We start from the raw sequence: 18,325 nt of genomic DNA, 5'->3' as shown, positions 1-18,325 counted from the left end.
ATTACCTGCCCCCAGGTAATGCACAATGCAAAAAGCACAACTCTGACCAGGTATCTAGTCTAAAATAGCAACTTTGAGGTGTCTTCCAAGATAGTTGGGCTGTATAGCCCTTGTGGCTTAGCGCTTCTTTTTGATTATAATAATAATAATTCCAAGATAGTTGTATGGTTTTAATGGCTGTTTCTTGATATCATTTGATAGAATGGAAAACATACTACTGAAGTAGATATGATTTTGGTTACTTTCAGGACCAAAAGTATCTTGAAATCAGGCTCAGAGCAACTAAACTATTAGATTTTTGCCAATTTTTCTGAGGACAGGTAAGGCTCCTCTACACCCTCCGGTCTGTTTTATGGGTTTTTAATCAGTCTGATTCAGTTACTGGAATGTCATAAACCTTGTCAATCATTCCTGGATATATTTTATTACCCAGGAAATAATGTAAATCTTCTATTTTTTGCATGATTATGAATTCAAAATGGAAGGCAAGCATAATATAGGAGAAGATTGTGGATATGATTAATAAACACTGTTTATTTTGCACTATTTTTAAATTAGTATTTTTTTAATTTTTGTAAAATTAGCCAAGTTACTGAATTCTGTGCCCTTCATACGGTAGTTTTAATAGTTGAATGAGTGATTCTTGTATTGAATTGATAGAATGGGGAGCATACTAGTGAAATAGCTAAATAGTTGGTTGAATGGAGCAATGAAATTTACTTAACATGAGACTCAAAGTGGGCAAAACTGCCACTGCATAAATTGCACCCAGTACACTAATTTTGTGCCTGAGTAATTCCATGAGTTTTCCATCAAATTTTGTACTTTTGGTGTAATTACTTTCGGAAAAAAGATTCTCTAGAATTTCAGAAGAAATTTTTTTATTTTTTTTTTTTTTTAAGTGGACACTGAGAACAATACATATCAATTTTGGGGGTCTGGAGAGCGAAAGGGTTTAAAGGTTAATACAGGGGACGATATTAATCCATTCCAGAGAGCACATTGTAAGACGAAATTATCATAAGGCGAATTAATTTTCCCCGTAAGAAATAATGGAAATCAAATTAATCCCTTCAAGACACCCACAAGTACGAAAAAAAAAATTTTTACCACATGAAATATACATTTTCCTACACAAAAAGAAGGATACATGCACAATATATATTGTGCATGTACTAGTGTACTAAATGAAGAATAAATGACAACTTTATTAGAGATGTGGTGATGAGTGATGAGACACTGTGTCCTGGGAGTGCCTTTTCCTCCTGAGTAATGTAGGTCCTGTTTGGCATTTTCTTCCAGAACAGGCCTTATCACACTGTGTATGCCACTAGGATTCTTAAATCTCTCAAACCAACCTTTCCTGGCCTTAAATTCACCAATATATGCACAAGTTCCAGGCATTTTTTTCCTGTTCACCTGGGTGTTAGATGACTGGTGTGGGTCGCATCCTGGGAGACAAGATTAAGGACCCCAATGTAAATAAGTTAGACAGTCCTCGATGACACACTGACTTTCTTGGGTTATCCTGGGTGGCTAACCCTCTGGGGTTAATTGTTTCTCTGTATTCTCGATAAGCCACGCCAACAACAGTCTCTCCACATCTTCGAGTAGTACAGCTGACCGTGGTGCAGCAGCAGCTGACCGTGGTGCAGCAGCAGCTGACCGTGGTGCAGCAGCAGCTGACCGTGGTACAATAGTATTTCGATAGTATTTCTCACCCTTTTTACCACAGGGTTGACACTAAAAGCTTTCTTTGGGCTCATGGTGGCTTATTTAGCAGTTACAAGCACTAAAAACACTGGAATAATACAAAATTTATCGAATGTACGCGTGCAACCGTCCGCCCTGGCTTGTAAACAATGTCACACTAGCTCAGCTGAGGCACTCAGGCCAGACGGACCAGATGGCTGCGTTCAGGATGAATGATGTAAGTCTAGTTTTTCAACATAAATCGGGGTCAAATTTTTACGCTGACGAGCATCGTAAGTCGGTTTTATCGTAGGTTGAGGCCATCGTAAGTCGGGGGTCTACTGTATATATAAAATCTTAATACTTTTATAAAATGCAGGAGAGTGCAAAGTTGTATCATTTATATGCTCTTGTCATCTTAGTTGGAAATTATAATGTGTATGTCAATTAATCATAATACTATGATTAACATAATAAACAAAAGTAGTCAACTAAATATAAAGTACTTACTTTGCTTTATGTAGCAGAGGCACTAACGGTGTAAGGCGACCTGAAATGCACATCTGCCATCAGAACATAAATAAGAAATGCCTATATAATATAGAAACAGTGATACATATACAGGATACAAAACTTTTTTATATTTACTATTCCTCAGGACCAATAAAAATATATTTTTCTCTGATGCTGATCAATGATGAAATACTGTACAATTATGTTCTTGGAAACAAATCTAAGAACATAAGAATGTTAGAACACAGTACTATGCCTCCTGGCCCATGCTAGGCAAGTCCAATTCACCCTCACCCACAACCACTTGAGTACCCATCCAGCCTATATTTAAAGCTACCCAAAGTTCTTGCCTCAATGATGCTACCTGGGAGTGTTCCAGAAACAAATACACCTACCATCCGACTTACGACCGAGTTCGGTTCCGAGAAACCGGTCGTAAGTCGAAATGGACGTAAGTAGAACTTTACTACTGAATATCAACATTTTTGTAAAACATGAAATACCAATATAAAACAATAAAATACTTTTTATGCTGTTAGTACTGTATTTTATACTGTAAGGTTTAGGATAAACACTGTGTACAACACAAACACTTGTTTATTTCCCAGAAATTTGGCATAAAAAACATGGCCGTAAGTCGAGTCGTCGTATGTCGAGCAGGTCGTAAGTCGGATGGTAGGTGTACCCATTTGATATTCCTTCTGCTTACCTGAACATCTACAGAAATTCTATGCAAATTGTGGGATCAAATATAAGGTATAACCTAACAGATTAGCTTAAGGACTGCGTCAATTTTACTCAAGCAGGCACTGTGTCTAAATACTGACGCCAAATCACTTACCTCGCCTCTTTTTCATAAATACCCTCTACTGTTTGTATTGACTTCCCCATATGAGCAGTACTGCTTCAATTTTCTGTGCTGAGCTTTGTTAACTTAAATTAATCATTTTTTCTTGTTATAAAATTATTGTATTAAATGTCATATAATGCAAAAAAAAAAAAAAATCTAAGATCACATCAGATTAGGTTAGATTTGAACTCATTTTATTTTTTTATTATCATGTACCATGCTACACATTTTTATCTATTCTAATGTGTGTATGTCTGTTTATCTTCATTAGAATTATATCACTCTGTCTTTGTAAAAATATATGTGCAATGTTTATTATGGCTTTTATGTTCTATTAGTGTTAAGTTTTAACTTGTCCAAAATGCTGTGCAGAACCATGGGCTTTCCATGGGTACTTTCAAATATCGTCCACTCCTGAAAAACTATGTATCGGTCTGAGACCAGGCCTCATGGTGGATCAGAGTCTGATCAACCAGGCTGTTACTGTTGGCCGCATACAAACTGACGTATGAACCACAGCCCGGCTGGTCAGGTACTGACTTTAGGCGCCTGTCCGGTGCCTTCTTGAAGACAGCCAGAGGTCTATTGGTAATCCCCCTTTTGTGTGCTGAGAGACAGGTGAACAGTCTTGGGCCCCGGACATTTATTTTGTTGTCTCTCAGTGTATTCGTGGCACCCCTGCTTTTCATTGGGGGAATGTTGCATCTCCTTCCGAGTCTTTTGCTTTCATAGGGAGTGATTTTCAAATGCAAGTTTGGTACTAATCCCTCTAGGATTTTCCAAGAGTATATTATCATGTACCTCTCTCGCCTGCATTCCAGGGAATACAAATCATGGGACTTCAACCGTTCCCAGTAATTTAGGTGCCGTATTGTACTTATGCGTGCCGTGAAAGTTCTTTGTATACTCTCAAGGTCAACAATTTTGCCTGCCTTGAAGAGGGCAGTTAGTGTACAGCAGTATTCCAGCCTAGAGAGAACAAGTGATTTAAAGAGAATCATGGGCAAGGCATCCCTAGTTTTGAAGGTACTCATTATCCATCCTATCATTTTCCTAGCAGATGCAGTAGATACATTGTTGTGGTCTTTGAAGGTGAGACCCTCTGACATTATCACTCCCAGGTCCTTCACATTACTTTTTCGCTCTATTGTATGGTTAGAATTTGTTGTATACCCTGATATAGCTTTAATTTCCCTAAGTTTTCCATATCTGAGTAGTTAAAATTTCTCTTCATTGAACTTCATATTGTTTTGAGTGGCCTATTTAAGGATTTGGTTGATGTCCGCTTAGAGTCTTGCGATGGAGGTCACTGTCATGGCAATTCGGGTGTCATACGCAAAGGAAGACATAGAGCTATGGCTTATATCTCTGTGTATGTCAGATATGAGGATGAGGAAAAGGATGGGAGCGAGTATTGTGCCTCAGCAACAGCCTGGTTGACCAGGCAAGCACCAGACGAGCCTGGCCCATGGCGGGGCTCAGAAAGTAGAGACTCTCTCAAAACTCTTCAAAGATATATTAAAGGTTGTGGAACAGAGCTTTTCACTGTAGCTGCCTCGGACTTTACTCTGTTTACTATTACTCGAGCCTGCCCATGGCCAGGCTCCAAGAGTAGTTAAACTCTCAAAACTCTTCAAAGCATATCAAAGGTAAAGGTACTCTTTGTGTTCTATTTGTCAGGAAGTTATAGATCCATCTACCAACTTTTCCTGTTATTCCTTTATCATGCATTTTGTACGCTATTTCACCATGGTCACGAATGTCAAAGGCTTTCGCAAAATCTGTATATACTACATCTGTATCTAGTTTATCCTCTACAGCATCCAGGATCTTGTCATAGTGGCTGTCATCTGTGTATGTCCCATCTTGTCTTAGCAGGGGCCAAACATTGGATGTTAATTTTCCTTTAGATTTGGCATAAAAGAAGTATTTTGTTTTGTTTTTTCAATTTCCTTTATGGTTTTCAGTTCTTTTAGTTCTTCCTTTTATCTTGTGGAAATAAAAGTTTGCTTGTTGTTTGTCGTCTTAAGCTCTACTGCCGGGCAAAACAAATTCTTCTCTATATTACCTGGAGACCTGGAGAGAGTTCCGGGGGTCAACGCCCCCGCGGCCCGGTCTGAGACCAGGCCTCCTGGTGGATCAGAGCCTGATCAACCAGGCTGTTGCTGCTGGCTGCACGCAAACCAACATACGAGCCACAGCCCGGCTGATCCGGAACTGACTTTAGGTGCTTGTCCAGTGCCAGCTTGAAGACTGCCAGGGGTCTGTTGGTAATCCCCCTTATGTGTGCTGGGAGGCAGTTGAACAGTCTCGGGCCCCTGACACTTATTGTATGGTCTCTTAACGTGCTAGTGACACCCCTGCTTTTCATTGGGGGGATGGTGCATCGTCTGCCAAGTCTTTTGCTTTCGTAATGAGTGATTTTCGTGTGCAAGTTCGGTACTAGTCCCTCTAGGATTTTCCAGGTGTATATAATCATGTATCTCTCCCTCCTGCGTTCCAGGGAATACAGGTTTAGGAACCTCAAGCGCTCCCAATAATTGAGGTGTTTTATCTCCGTTATGCGCGCCGTGAAAGTTCTCTGTACATTTTCTAGGTCGGCAATTTCACCTGCCTTGAAAGGTGCTGTTAGTGTGCAGCAATATTCCAGCCTAGATAGAACAAGTGACCTGAAGAGTGTCATCATGGGCTTGGCCTCCCTAGTTTTGAAGGTTCTCATTATCCATCCTGTCATTTTTCTAGCAGATGCGATTGATACAATGTTATGGTCCTTGAAGGTGAGATCCTCCGACATGATCACTCCCAGGTCTTTGACGTTGGTGTTTCGCTCTATTTTGTGGCCAGAATTTGTTTTGTACTCTGATGAAGATTTAATTTCCTCATGTTTACCATATCTGAGTAATTGAAATTTCTCATCGTTGAACTTCATATTGTTTTCTGCAGCCCACTGAAAGATTTGGTTGATGTCTGCCTGGAGCTTTGCAGTGTCTGCAATGGAAGACACTGTCATGCAGATTCGGGTGTCATCTGCAAAGGAAGACACGGTGCTGTGGCTGACATCCTTGTCTATGTCGGATATAAGGATGAGGAACAAGATGGGAGCGAGTACTGTGCCTTGTGGAACAGAGCTTTTCACCGTAGCTGCCTCGGACTTTACTCTGTTGACGACTACTCTCTGTGTTCTGTTAGTGAGGAAATTATAGATCCATCAACCGACTTTTCCTGTTATTCCTTTAGCACGCATTTTGTGCGCTATTACGCCATGGTCACACTTGTCGAAGGCTTTTGCAAAGTCTGTATATATTACATCTGCATTCTTTTTGTCTTCTAGTGCATTTAGGACCTTGTCGTAGTGGTCCAATAGTTGAGACAGACAGGAGCGACCTGTTCTAAACCCATGTTGCCCTGGGTTGTGTAACTGATGGGTTTCTATATGTGTGGTGATCTTGCTTCTTAGGACCCTTTCAAAGATTTTTATGATATGGGATGTTAGTGCTATTGGTCTGTAGTTCTTTGCTGTTGCTTTACTGCCCCCTTTGTGGAGTGGGGCTATGTCTGTTGTTTTTAGTAACTGTGGGACGACCCCCGTGTCCATGCTCCCTCTCCATAGGATGGAAAAGGCTCGTGATAGGGGCTTCTTGCAGTTCTTGATGAACACAGAGTTCCATGAGTCTGGCCCTGGGGCAGAGTGCATGGGCATGTCATTTATCGCCTGTTCGAAGTCATTTGGCGTCAAGATAACATCGGATAGGCTTGTGTTAATCAAATTTTGTGGCTCTCTCATAAAAAATTCATTTTGATCTTCGACTCTCAGTCTGGTTAGCGGCTTGCTAAAAACTGAGTCATATTGGGACTTGAGTAGCTCACTCATTTCCTTGCTGTCATCTGTGTAGGACCCATCTTGTTTAAGTAGGGGCCCAATACTGGACGTTGTTCTCGATTTTGATTTGGCATAGGAGAAGAAATACTTTGGGTTTCTTTCGATTTCATTTATGGCTTTTAGTTCTTCCCGCGATTCCTGACTCCTAAAGGATTCTTTTAGCTTAAGTTCGATGCTTGCTATTTCTCTGACCAGTGTCTCCCTACGCATTTCAGATATATTGACCTCTTTTAGCCGCTCTGTTATTCTTTTCCGTCGCCTGTAAAGGGAGCGCCTGTCTCTTTCTGTTTTACATCTACTCCTCCTTTTTCTTAGAGGAATAAGCCTTGTGCATACATCGAGTGCCACCGAGTTAATCTGTTCTAGGCATAAGTTGGGGTCTGTGTTGCTTAGTATATCTTCCCAGCTTATATCGGTTAGGACTTGGTTTACTTGGTCCCACTTTATTTACAGTCACCTAGTGAGACTGAACTGCAGAGCATTATCGGGTTAATATGCAAGGTTGATAAAAAAAAACTATCATTGGATAAATGGCCTGGCATCAACAAGGACTAATTTACAAGTAGACTACTGCAGAGGATTGTGATATGGAAACATGCCAATGGAAATATAATTACCCCAGTGAAAATAAATCTCACTGCTTAATTTTATTTGGTAATCTTAGAATTAGTTCCACAATTTACTACATAAAAATCATTCTGACATTTTTCGTATTAAGTAAGTTTATTCAGGTATAGGTACATATAAATAGTTACATAAATTAACGTGCATAGCAGAATATGCATAGATTACCTAGAATAACCCAAAAAAGTCAGCGACTCATTTCCACTGGGGTCCAAATAAAAATTTATAACACTTAGCCCTTCAATAAGTAAGTTTATTTAGGTAGATGTGCACATTAAGTACAATTATCATACACAGGAATATGTGTGAATTACATAGGATAAAACAAAAAAAAAAATTCGAGTGACATATCCATTGGGGATCTTTGTGATTACCTGGAGTTTACCTGGAGAGAGTTTCGGGGGTCAACGCCCCCGCGGCCCGGTCTGTGACCAGGCCTCCTGGTGGATCAGAGCCTGATCAACCAGGCTGATATATTAAATCCTAGTTTTAAGATGCAGAACATGTACCAGTTACACTATCAACATGAGGGCCAGTCTAACTGCATCAAACTGATTAAAACTTAACTATTGTTCTATATTGTTGTGAGTAATACGTTAATATGCGGTTTTGGGAATTATTAAACTTTCGTTAATAAATTTGATTTCATGTATTTAAAACGAATTTACAAAAATAACCAGCAAAATTTCAAATTATAAATGTTTAGAATAAGATAAATAAACTTAAAAATACTTTTTCTGGCAAATATCATAAAAAAAAATGGCTATTGGAGAATGTAAATGCAGAAGCTACAATTGTTTATATAGCCCTCTTACACTTAAGCTTATAATATAATCAAAGCACATGGTTAAGACATTAAACTTAATAATACGGAAGACAGAAAGGGATTATTACAGCTGTAGTTATGGCGAGATCAAAAACTTAATTAGCACAGCACCTGGTGTAGACGCTGAGCTTCCTGAGTGAACTTCAAGGTGGTCAAATGTAAACACATTCCAATAATACAACATTTCTCATAGTAATTCTTCTTACATAAATTACTTTTTAACATTTTAGCTCTTCAGTAAAAAGTCGAATAACTTATTTTATTTAATAAATTAGAAAAACTGATGAAATAGTGCAAAACGTTGCTCGAATGAAAGTTTTAGAACAACATAATTATACTGCAGCCTAAAGGATTTTTTTTACGTGTCTATACTAGAAAAAAAATCACATGGAAAGTCACAATACCGCGGCAAGAACAATAAAGGTCATAATGCCATGACTGGAACAATAAAGGTCATAATGCCATGACTGGAACAATAAAGGTCATAATGCCATGACTGGAACAATAAAGGTCATAATGCCATGACTGGAACAATAAAGGTCATAATGCCATGACTGGAACAATAAAGGTCATAATGCCATGACTGGAACAATAAAGGTCATAATGCCATGACTGGAACAATAAAGGTCATAATGCCATGACTGGAACAATAAAGGTCATAATGCCATGACTGGAACAATAGAGGTCATAATGCCATGACTGGAAAAATAAAGGTCATAATGCCATGACTGGAACAATAAAGGTCATAATGCCATGACTGGAACAATAAAGGTCATAATGCCATACTGGAACAATAAAGGTCATAATTCCATACTGGAACAATAAGTCACAATACCATAGCTGGAACAATAACGGTCACAATGCCATGACTGGAACAATATTTATTTATTTATTTATTTAATGTCTTTGCAAACAGTACATTGAGATTGTGTATATACAATAGTGGGTTGCAATACAAAGAGAGCCTCTATTATGCCTTGGCATTATGGGCCAACTTAACATTATTGGCTTACATTCTACTTAATACTAATACTAATACTAATACTAAGAAATAGTATATCATAGTTGTACAGTAGGAAAGTAATTATTTCATAGTTGTACAGTAGAATATTAACTATAAATGAATCAAAATTTGTATAATATAAAGATATATAATGCCATGACTGGAACAATAAGTCACAATACCATAGCTGGAACAATAACGGTCACAATGCCATGACTGGAACAATAAAGGTCACATTTCCATGACTGGAACAATAAAGGTCACATTTCCATGACTGGAACAATAAGTAATAATACCACAGCTGGAACAATAAAGGCTGCAGTGCTATGACTGAAACAATAAAGGTCACAATGTCATCACTTGTTTGCACAGAACTGCTTAATGCCTCAAATGATGTAGTGGAAGTTTTAGCAGTAAAGGTCGAGAACCAAAACCTAGTCATTGTGGTAGTCTACAAGCCTCCGGATGCAACATCCCAGCAATTCCAGGAACAGCTGTTAAAAATTGACCACTGTCTGGAAAATCTTCCAGCTCCTGCACCCAACATCTTGCTCCTGGGGGATTTCAACTTAAGGCACCTAAAATGGAGGAATATAGCAAATAATATTGTTGCAGTAATAACACCAGGAGGCAGCTCTGATGAAAACTCACACTCACACGAGCTTTTAAATCTCTGCACAAAATTCAATTTAAACCAGCAAATAATAGAGCCTACTAGACTGGAGAATACACTAGACCTCATCTTCACTAACAATGATAATCTGATAAGAAATGTCACCATATCAAAAACAATATACTCAGATCACAACATAATTGAGGTTCAGACATGTATGCGTGGAGCCCCAGACCAACATAATGAGACTAGTCACGAGGGAGCATTCACCAAATTCAACTTCAATAACAAAAACATAAAGTGGGACCAAGTAAACCAAGTCCTAACCGATATAAGCTGGGAAGATATACTAAGCAACACAGACCCCAACTTATGCCTAGAACAGATTAACTTGGTGGCACTCGATGTATGCACAAGGCTTATTCCTCTAAGAAAAAGGAGGAGTAGATGTAAAATAGAAAGAGACAGGCGTTCCCTTTACAGGCGACGGAAAAGAATAACAGAGCGGCTAAAAGAGGTCAATATATCTGAAATGCGTAGGGAGACACTGGTCAGAGAAATAGCAAGCATCGAACTTAAGCTAAAAGAATCCTTTAGGAGTCAGGAATCGCGGGAAGAACTAAAAGCCATAAATGAAATCGAAAGAAACCCAAAGTATTTCTTCTCCTATGCCAAATCAAAATCGAGAACAACGTCCAGTATTGGGCCCCTACTTAAACAAGATGGGTCCTACACAGATGACAGCAAGGAAATGAGTGAGCTACTCAAGTCCCAATATGACTCAGTTTTTAGCAAGCCGCTAACCAGACTGAGAGTCAAAGATCAAAATGAATTTTTTATGAGAGAGCCACAAAATTTGATTAACACAAGCCTATCCGATGTTATCCTGACGCCAAATGACTTCGAACAGGCGATAAATGACATGCCCATGCACTCTGCCCCAGGGCCAGACTCATGGAACTCTGTGTTCATCAAGAACTGCAAGAAGCCCCTATCACGAGCCTTTTCCATCCTATGGAGAGGGAGCATGGACACGGGGGTCGTCCCACAGTTACTAAAAACAACAGACATAGCCCCACTCCACAAAGGGGGCAGTAAAGCAACAGCAAAGAACTACAGACCAATAGCACTAACATCCCATATCATAAAAATCTTTGAAAGGGTCCTAAGAAGCAAGATCACCACCCATCTAGAAACCCATCAGTTAGACAACCCAGGGCAACATGGGTTTAGAACAGGTCGTTCCTGTCTGTCTCAACTATTGGATCACTACGACAAGGTCCTAAATGCACTAGAAGACAAAAAGAATGCAGATGTAATATATACAGACTTTGCAAAAGCCTTCGATAAGTGTGACCATGGCGTAATAGCGCACAAAATGCGTGCTAAAGGAATAACAGGAAAAGTCGGTCGATGGATCTATAATTTCCTCACCAACAGAACACAGAGAGTAGTCGTCAACAGAGTAAAGTCCGAGGCAGCTACAAGGCACAGTACTCGCTCCCATCTTGTTCCTCATCCTCATATCCGACATAGACAAGGATGTCAGCCACAGCACCGTGTCTTCCTTTGCAGATGACACCCGAATCTGCATGACAGTGTCTTCCATTGCAGACACTGCAAGGCTCCAGGCGGACATCAACCAAATCTTTCAGTGGGCTGCAGAAAACAACATGAAGTTCAACGATGAGAAATTTCAATTACTCAGATATGGTAAACATGAGGAAATTAAATCTTCATCAGAGTACAAAACAAATTCTGGCCACAAAATAGAGCGAAACACCAACGTCAAAGACCTGGGAGTGATCATGTCGGAGGATCTCACCTTCAAGGACCATAACATTGTATCAATCGCATCTGCTAGAAAAATGACAGGATGGATAATGGGAACCTTCAAAACTAGGGAGGCCAAGCCCATGATGACACTCTTCAGGTCACTTGTTCTATCTAGGCTGGAATATTGCTGCACACTAACAGCACCTTTCAAGGCAGGTGAAATTGCCGACCTAGAAAATGTACAGAGAACTTTCACGGCGCGCATAACGGAGATAAAACACCTCAATTACTGGGAGCGCTTGAGGTTCCTAAACCTGTATTCCCTGGAACGCAGGAGGGAGAGATACATGATTATATACACCTGGAAAATCCTAGAGGGACTAGTACCGAACTTGCACACGAAAATCACTCACTACGAAAGCAAAAGACTTGGCAGACGATGCACCATCCCCCCAATGAAAAGCAGGGGTGTCACTAGCACGTTAAGAGACCATACAATAAGTGTCAGGGGCCCGAGACTGTTCAACTGCCTCCCAGCACACATAAGGGGGATTACCAACAGACCCCTGACAGTCTTCAAGCTGGCACTGGACAAGCACCTAAAGTCAGTTCCTGATCAGCCGGGCTGTGGCTCGTACGTTGGTTTGCGTGCAGCCAGCAGCAACAGCCTGGTTGATCAGGCTCTGATCCACCAGGAGGCCTGGTCACAGACCGGGCCGCGGGGGCGTTGACCCCCGGAACTCTCTCCAGGTAAACTCCAGGTAAACTGGAACAATAAAGGTCACAATGCCATGACTGGAACAATAAGTCACAATACCATGGCTGGAGTAAAATAGGTCACAATACAATGACTAGATCAGTAAGTCACAATACTGTGGCTGGAATAATACAAGTCATAATACCATAGCTAAAACAATAAGTCACGGTACCATGGCTGGAACAATCAAGGTCAAAATACTATAGCTGGAAAAATGAGTCACAGTACCATAACTGGAACAATAAAACTCAATACCATAATTGCAATAATACAAGTCACAACACCGTGGATGGAACAATAAGTCCCAACACCGTGGATGGAACAATAACTCACAACACCGTGGATGGAACAACAAGTCACAACACCGTGGATGGAACAATAAGTCACGACACCGTGGATGGAACAGTAAGTCACGACACCGTGGATGGAACAATAACTCACAACACCGTGGATGGAACAACAAGTCACAACACCGTGGATGGAACAATAAGTCACAACACCGTGGATGGAACAATAAGTCCCAACACCGTGGATGGAACAATAACTCACAACACCGTGGATGGAACAAGTCACAACACCGTGGATGGAACAATAAGTCTCTACACCGTGGATGGAACAACTCACAACACCGTGTATGGAACAACAAGTCACAACACCGTGGATGGAACAATAAGTCACAACACCGTGGATGGAACAAGTCACAACACCGTGGATGGAACAATAAGTCACAACACCGTGGATGGAACAATAAGTCACAACACCGTGGCTGGAACAACAAGTCACAACACCGTGGCTGGAACAACAAGTCACAACACCATGGCTGGAACAACAAGTCACAACACCGTGGATGGAACAATAACTCACAACACCGTGGATTGAACAACAAGTCACAACACCGTGGCTGGAACAACAAGTCACAACACCGTGGATGGAACAAGTCACAACACCGTGGCTGGAACAACAAGTCACAACACCGTGGCTGGAACAATAAGTCACAACACCGTGGATGGAAGAATAAGTCACAACACCGTGGCTGGAACAATAAATCACAACACCGTGGATGGAACAACAAGTCACAACACCGTGGCTGGAACAAGTCACAACACCGTGGCTGGACGATCAAGTCACAGCTTGTGACTGACGTTATTATTATTATTATTATATTTAGAGGGAAGCACTAAACCTGTGGGAGTCATACAGCGCTGGGGAATGAGAAGCAGGCAGGACAAATCCAATTTTATAAAGTATGTCTGCCGAGATGTGTGTCTCGGAATAAATTCAAGAAGAACCGACGAAAGCTCTCGCTTCACACGGTGAGGTCCGGGTTCGATTCCTGGTGAAGGGGTGGAAACATCGAACGTGTTTCTGGAATAACAGATGGGACGTGCAACTTTGACCTAGAAAATGCTGTGCCCATATGACAACAGGAAAATGCAAACTCCCTTCCTGCAAGCTTTTTTACCCTGAAATGTGTCCCTCTTCAGTACAGGAAAGACAGTGCTATAACTTAAATTACCAGGCACACCATCTAAAGGGGACAAAAAGATACAAAACATCCAGGCCATGGAAAAACCTGGGTAGCCACAGCCACTCAAGAGGGAGAGGTTTTTTAGCGCCAGGAAGGAAAAAAACTGGCAAGAAATGGCAGAAATCGTTCGCCAAATCTAGTCATTTCTGGAGTGGAACCACAGTCGATGGCCTCCACTCCAAACCAACAGATACAGATATTATTGCCGAAAAAAAAAAGTCCCTTCCCAGTACCACCAATACCATCAGTCCGATGACATTCTTCTTTGCAAATATACAGGGTCTAAAGCCAGCAAAGAACAACAAAATACCTTTCATCCGAGGACTGCTTGCAGAGGCAAATGAAATGTTCGCGGCTTTCACAGAGACCCACATAAAGGATCACTTGGACAATGAAATATGGATCCCAGGTTACAGCCTATACAGACGGGACAGAGTGAACAGGCAAAAGGGGAAGGGGGGGTTTGGCCAGTATATCGCAGAGTCACTTATTTGCACAGAACTGCTGAATGCCTCAAATGATGTTTACCTGGAGAGAGTTCCGGGGGTCAACGCCCCCGCGGCCCGGTCTGTGACCAGGCCTCCTGGTGGATCAGAGCCTGATCAACCAGGCTGTTACTGCTGGCTGCATGCAAACCAACGTACGAGCCACAGCCCGGCTGGTCAGGAACCGACTTTAGGTGCTTGTCCAGTGCCAGCTTGAAGACTGCCAGAGGTCCCCCTTATGTATGCTGGGAGGCAGTTGAACAGTCTCGGGCCCCTGACACTTATTGTATGGTCTCTTAACATGCTAGTGACACCCCTCCTTTTCATTGGGGGGATGTTGCATCGTCTGCCAAGTCTTTTGCTTTCGTAGTGAGTGATTTTCGTGTGCAAGTTCGGTACTAGTCCCTCTAGGATTTTCCAGATGTAAATAATCATGTATCTCTTCCGCCTGCATTCCAGGGAATACAGGTTTAGGAACCTCAAGCGCTCCCAGTAATTGAGGTGTTTTATCTCCGTTATGCGCGCCGTGAAGGTTCTCTGTTCATTTTCTAGGTCAGCCATTTCACCTGCCTTGAAAGGTGCTGTTAGTGTGCAGCAATATTCCAGCCTAGATAGAACAAGTGACCTGAAGAGTGTCATCATGGGCTTGGCATCCCTAGTTTTGAAGGTTCTCATTATCCATCCTGTCATTTTTCTAGCAGATGCGATTGATACAATGTTATGGTCCTTGAAGGTGAGATCCTCCAACATGATCACTCCCAGGTCTTTGACGTTGGTGTTTCGCTCTATTTTGTGGCCAGAATTTGTTTTGTACTCTGATGAAGATTTAATTTCCTCGTGTTTACCATATCTGAGTAATTGAAATTTCTCGTGGATGTTTTAGCAGTAAAGATCGAGAACCAAAACCTAGTCATTGTGGTAGTCTACAAGCCTCCGGATGCAACGTCCCAGCAGTTCCAGGAACTGCTGTTAAAAATTGACCATTGTCTGAGAAATCTTCCAGCTCCTGTCCGCAACATCTTGCTCCTTGGGGATTTCAACTTAAGGCACCTAAAATGGAGGAATATAGCAAATAATGTTGTTTCAGTGATAACACCAGGAGGCAGCTCTGACGAGAACTCACACACACACGAGCTTTTAAATCTCTGCACAAAATTTAACTTAAACCAGCAAATAATAGAGCCTACTAGACTGGAGAATACACTAGACCTCATCTTCACTAACAATGATAATCTGAAACGAAATGTCACCATATCAAAAACAATATACTCTGTGGAAAATACTGTACATATTTTCCAGAAATTCAGTATTTATATGTAAATAGATGGCCATACTGTATTTAATAATATTTATGTCATAGAAAACGGAAAGCCTGCGTCTGCGCAGACGAGACTCGCCATCTTGGGTTTTGAATTTGTATTAGAAACGTTGTAATGGGAAGAATTTTTCGTGCTCTAGAGGTTAAAATTGTGTTGACACCTCTCAAATAGTAGGCGAAATTGTTGGATATGCATTCCTGCATAACTTGAGATATCAGACGACTGGACAAGACAGCTCCAGGAACCTCAGATAAGCTCTCTAGGTTTGTATATAATTCTGGCCAGTGTTTTCATAAATTTAGTTAGTGAGGTTTTTCTGAGTATGATACACATTAATCTCCAGTCAAATTGGTGAGTGATATTAAGATATATTTTCCTTCTGTTATGTAATTGTGTATATATATATAACCATTTATTATTTTTAATATACAGTCCACAAATTTATATATTTACCAGCATTCCTGGTGTATGTATATTTCATTTAATTAATAGGTCCAGAGCAACTTGTGGTTATGACAGTGGTAGGTATCGAAGGGGGACATTTTTTGCGACCTAGGTGTCCCAGATTCCTACTTGTCTATGTAACATTGATAAATAATAATTATCTTTGTTATCATTTACTGTTATTATTATTATTATTATCACACTGGCCGATTCCCACCAAGGCAGGGTGGCCCGAAAAAGAAAAACTTTCACCATCATTCACTCCATCACTGTCTTGCCAGAAGGGTGCTTTACACTACAGTTTTTAAACTGCAACATTAACACCCCTCCTTCAGAGTGCAGGCACTGTACTTCCCATCTCCAGGACTCAAGTCCGGCCTGCCGGTTTCCCTGAACCCCTTCATAAATGTTACTTTGCTCACACTCCAACAGCACGTCAAGTATTAAAAACCATTTGTCTCCATTCACTCCTATCAAACTATCCTATCCAGCATACCTGCTGGAAGTCCAAGCCCCTCGCACACAAAACCTCCTTTACCCCCTCTCTCCAACCTTTCCTAGGCCGACCCCTACCCCGCCTTCCTTCCACTACAGACTGATACACTCTTGAAGTCATTCTGTTTCGCTCCATTCTCTCTACACGTCCGAACCACCTCAACAACCCTTCCTCAGCCCTCTGGACAACAGTTTTGGTAATCCCGCACCTCCTCCTAACTTCCAAACTACGAATTCTCTGCATTATATTCACACCACACATTGCCCTCAGACATGACATCTCCACTGCCTCCAGCCTTCTCGCTGCAACATTCATCACCCATGCTTCACACCCATATAAAAGCGTTGGTAAAACTATACTCTCATACATTCCCCTCTTTGCCTCCAAGGACAAAGTTCTTTGTCTCCACAGACTCCTAAGTGCACCACTCACTCTTTTTCCCTCATCAATTCTATGATTCACCTCATCTTTCATAGACCCATCCGCTGACACGTCCACTCCCGAATATCTGAATACATTCACCTCCTCCATACTTTCTCCCTCCAATCTGATATTCAATCTTTCATCACCTAATCTTTTTGTTATCCTCATAACCTTACTCTTTCCTGTATTCACCTTTAATATTCTTCTTTTGCACACCCTACCAAATTCATCCACCAATCTCTGCAACTTCTCTTCAGAATCTCCCAAGAGCACAGTGTCATCAGCAAAGAGCAGCTGTGACAACTCCCACTTTGTGTGTGATTCTTTATCTTTTAACTCCACGCCTCTTGTCAAGACCCTCGCATTTACTTCTTTTACAACCCCATCTATAAATATATTAAACAACCACGGTGACATCACACATCCCTGTCTAAGGCCTACTTTTACCGGGAAATAATCTCCCTCTTTCCTACACACTCTAACTTGAGCCTCACTATCCTCGTAAAAACTCTTCACTGCTTTCAGTAACCTACCTCCTACACCATACACTTGCAACATCTGCCACATTGCCCCCCTATCCACCCTGTCATACGCCTTTTCCAAATCCATAAATGCCACAAAGACCTCTTTAGCCTTATCTAAATACTGTTCACTTATATGTTTCACTGTAAACACCTGGTCCACACACCCCCTACCTTTCCTAAAGCCTCCTTGTTCATCTGCTATCCTATTCTCCGTCTTACTCTTAATTCTTTCAATAATAACTCCACCATACACTTTACCAGGTATACTCAGCAGACTTATCCCCCTATAATTTTTGCACTCTCTTTTATCCCCTTTGCCTTTATACAAAGGAACTATGCATGCTCTCTGCCAATCCCTAGGTACCTTACCCTCTTCCATACATTTATTAAATAATTGCACCAACCACTCCAAAACTATATCCCCACCTGCTTTTAACATTTCTATCTTTATCCCATCAATCCCGGCTGCCTTACCCCCTTTCATTTTACCTACTGCCTCACGAACTTCCCCCACACTCACAACTGGCTCTTCCTCACTCCTACAAGATGTTATTCCTCCTTGCCCTATACAC

At 41.2% G+C, this 18,325-nt stretch overlaps 1 long non-coding RNA gene across 2 annotated transcripts in view; it reads right to left on the bottom strand.

Annotated features, from left to right (window-relative positions):
* LOC128693461 (uncharacterized) overlaps positions 1 to 8,587 on the bottom strand; it is a 110,151-nt gene extending 101,564 nt beyond the window's left edge. The window contains exons 1-2 of one of the 2 annotated variants that reach the window (XR_011393592.1): positions 8,497 to 8,587; positions 2,203 to 2,242 (exon numbers count right to left, since the gene is read on the bottom strand). This is a non-coding gene — a long non-coding RNA (uncharacterized lncRNA). Of the gene's footprint in view, positions 1 to 2,202; positions 2,243 to 8,453 lie in introns of both variants that reach the window. The other variant, XR_011393593.1, reaches the window with a different exon arrangement.
* Positions 8,588 to 18,325: the final 9,738 nt, after the last annotated feature.

The sequence above is a fragment of the Cherax quadricarinatus genome, chromosome 57 (genome assembly GCF_038502225.1).
Source record: "Cherax quadricarinatus isolate ZL_2023a chromosome 57, ASM3850222v1, whole genome shotgun sequence".
Lineage (NCBI taxonomy): Eukaryota > Metazoa > Arthropoda > Malacostraca > Decapoda > Parastacidae > Cherax > Cherax quadricarinatus.
This window is presented reverse-complemented; position numbering and strand designations above follow the sequence as displayed.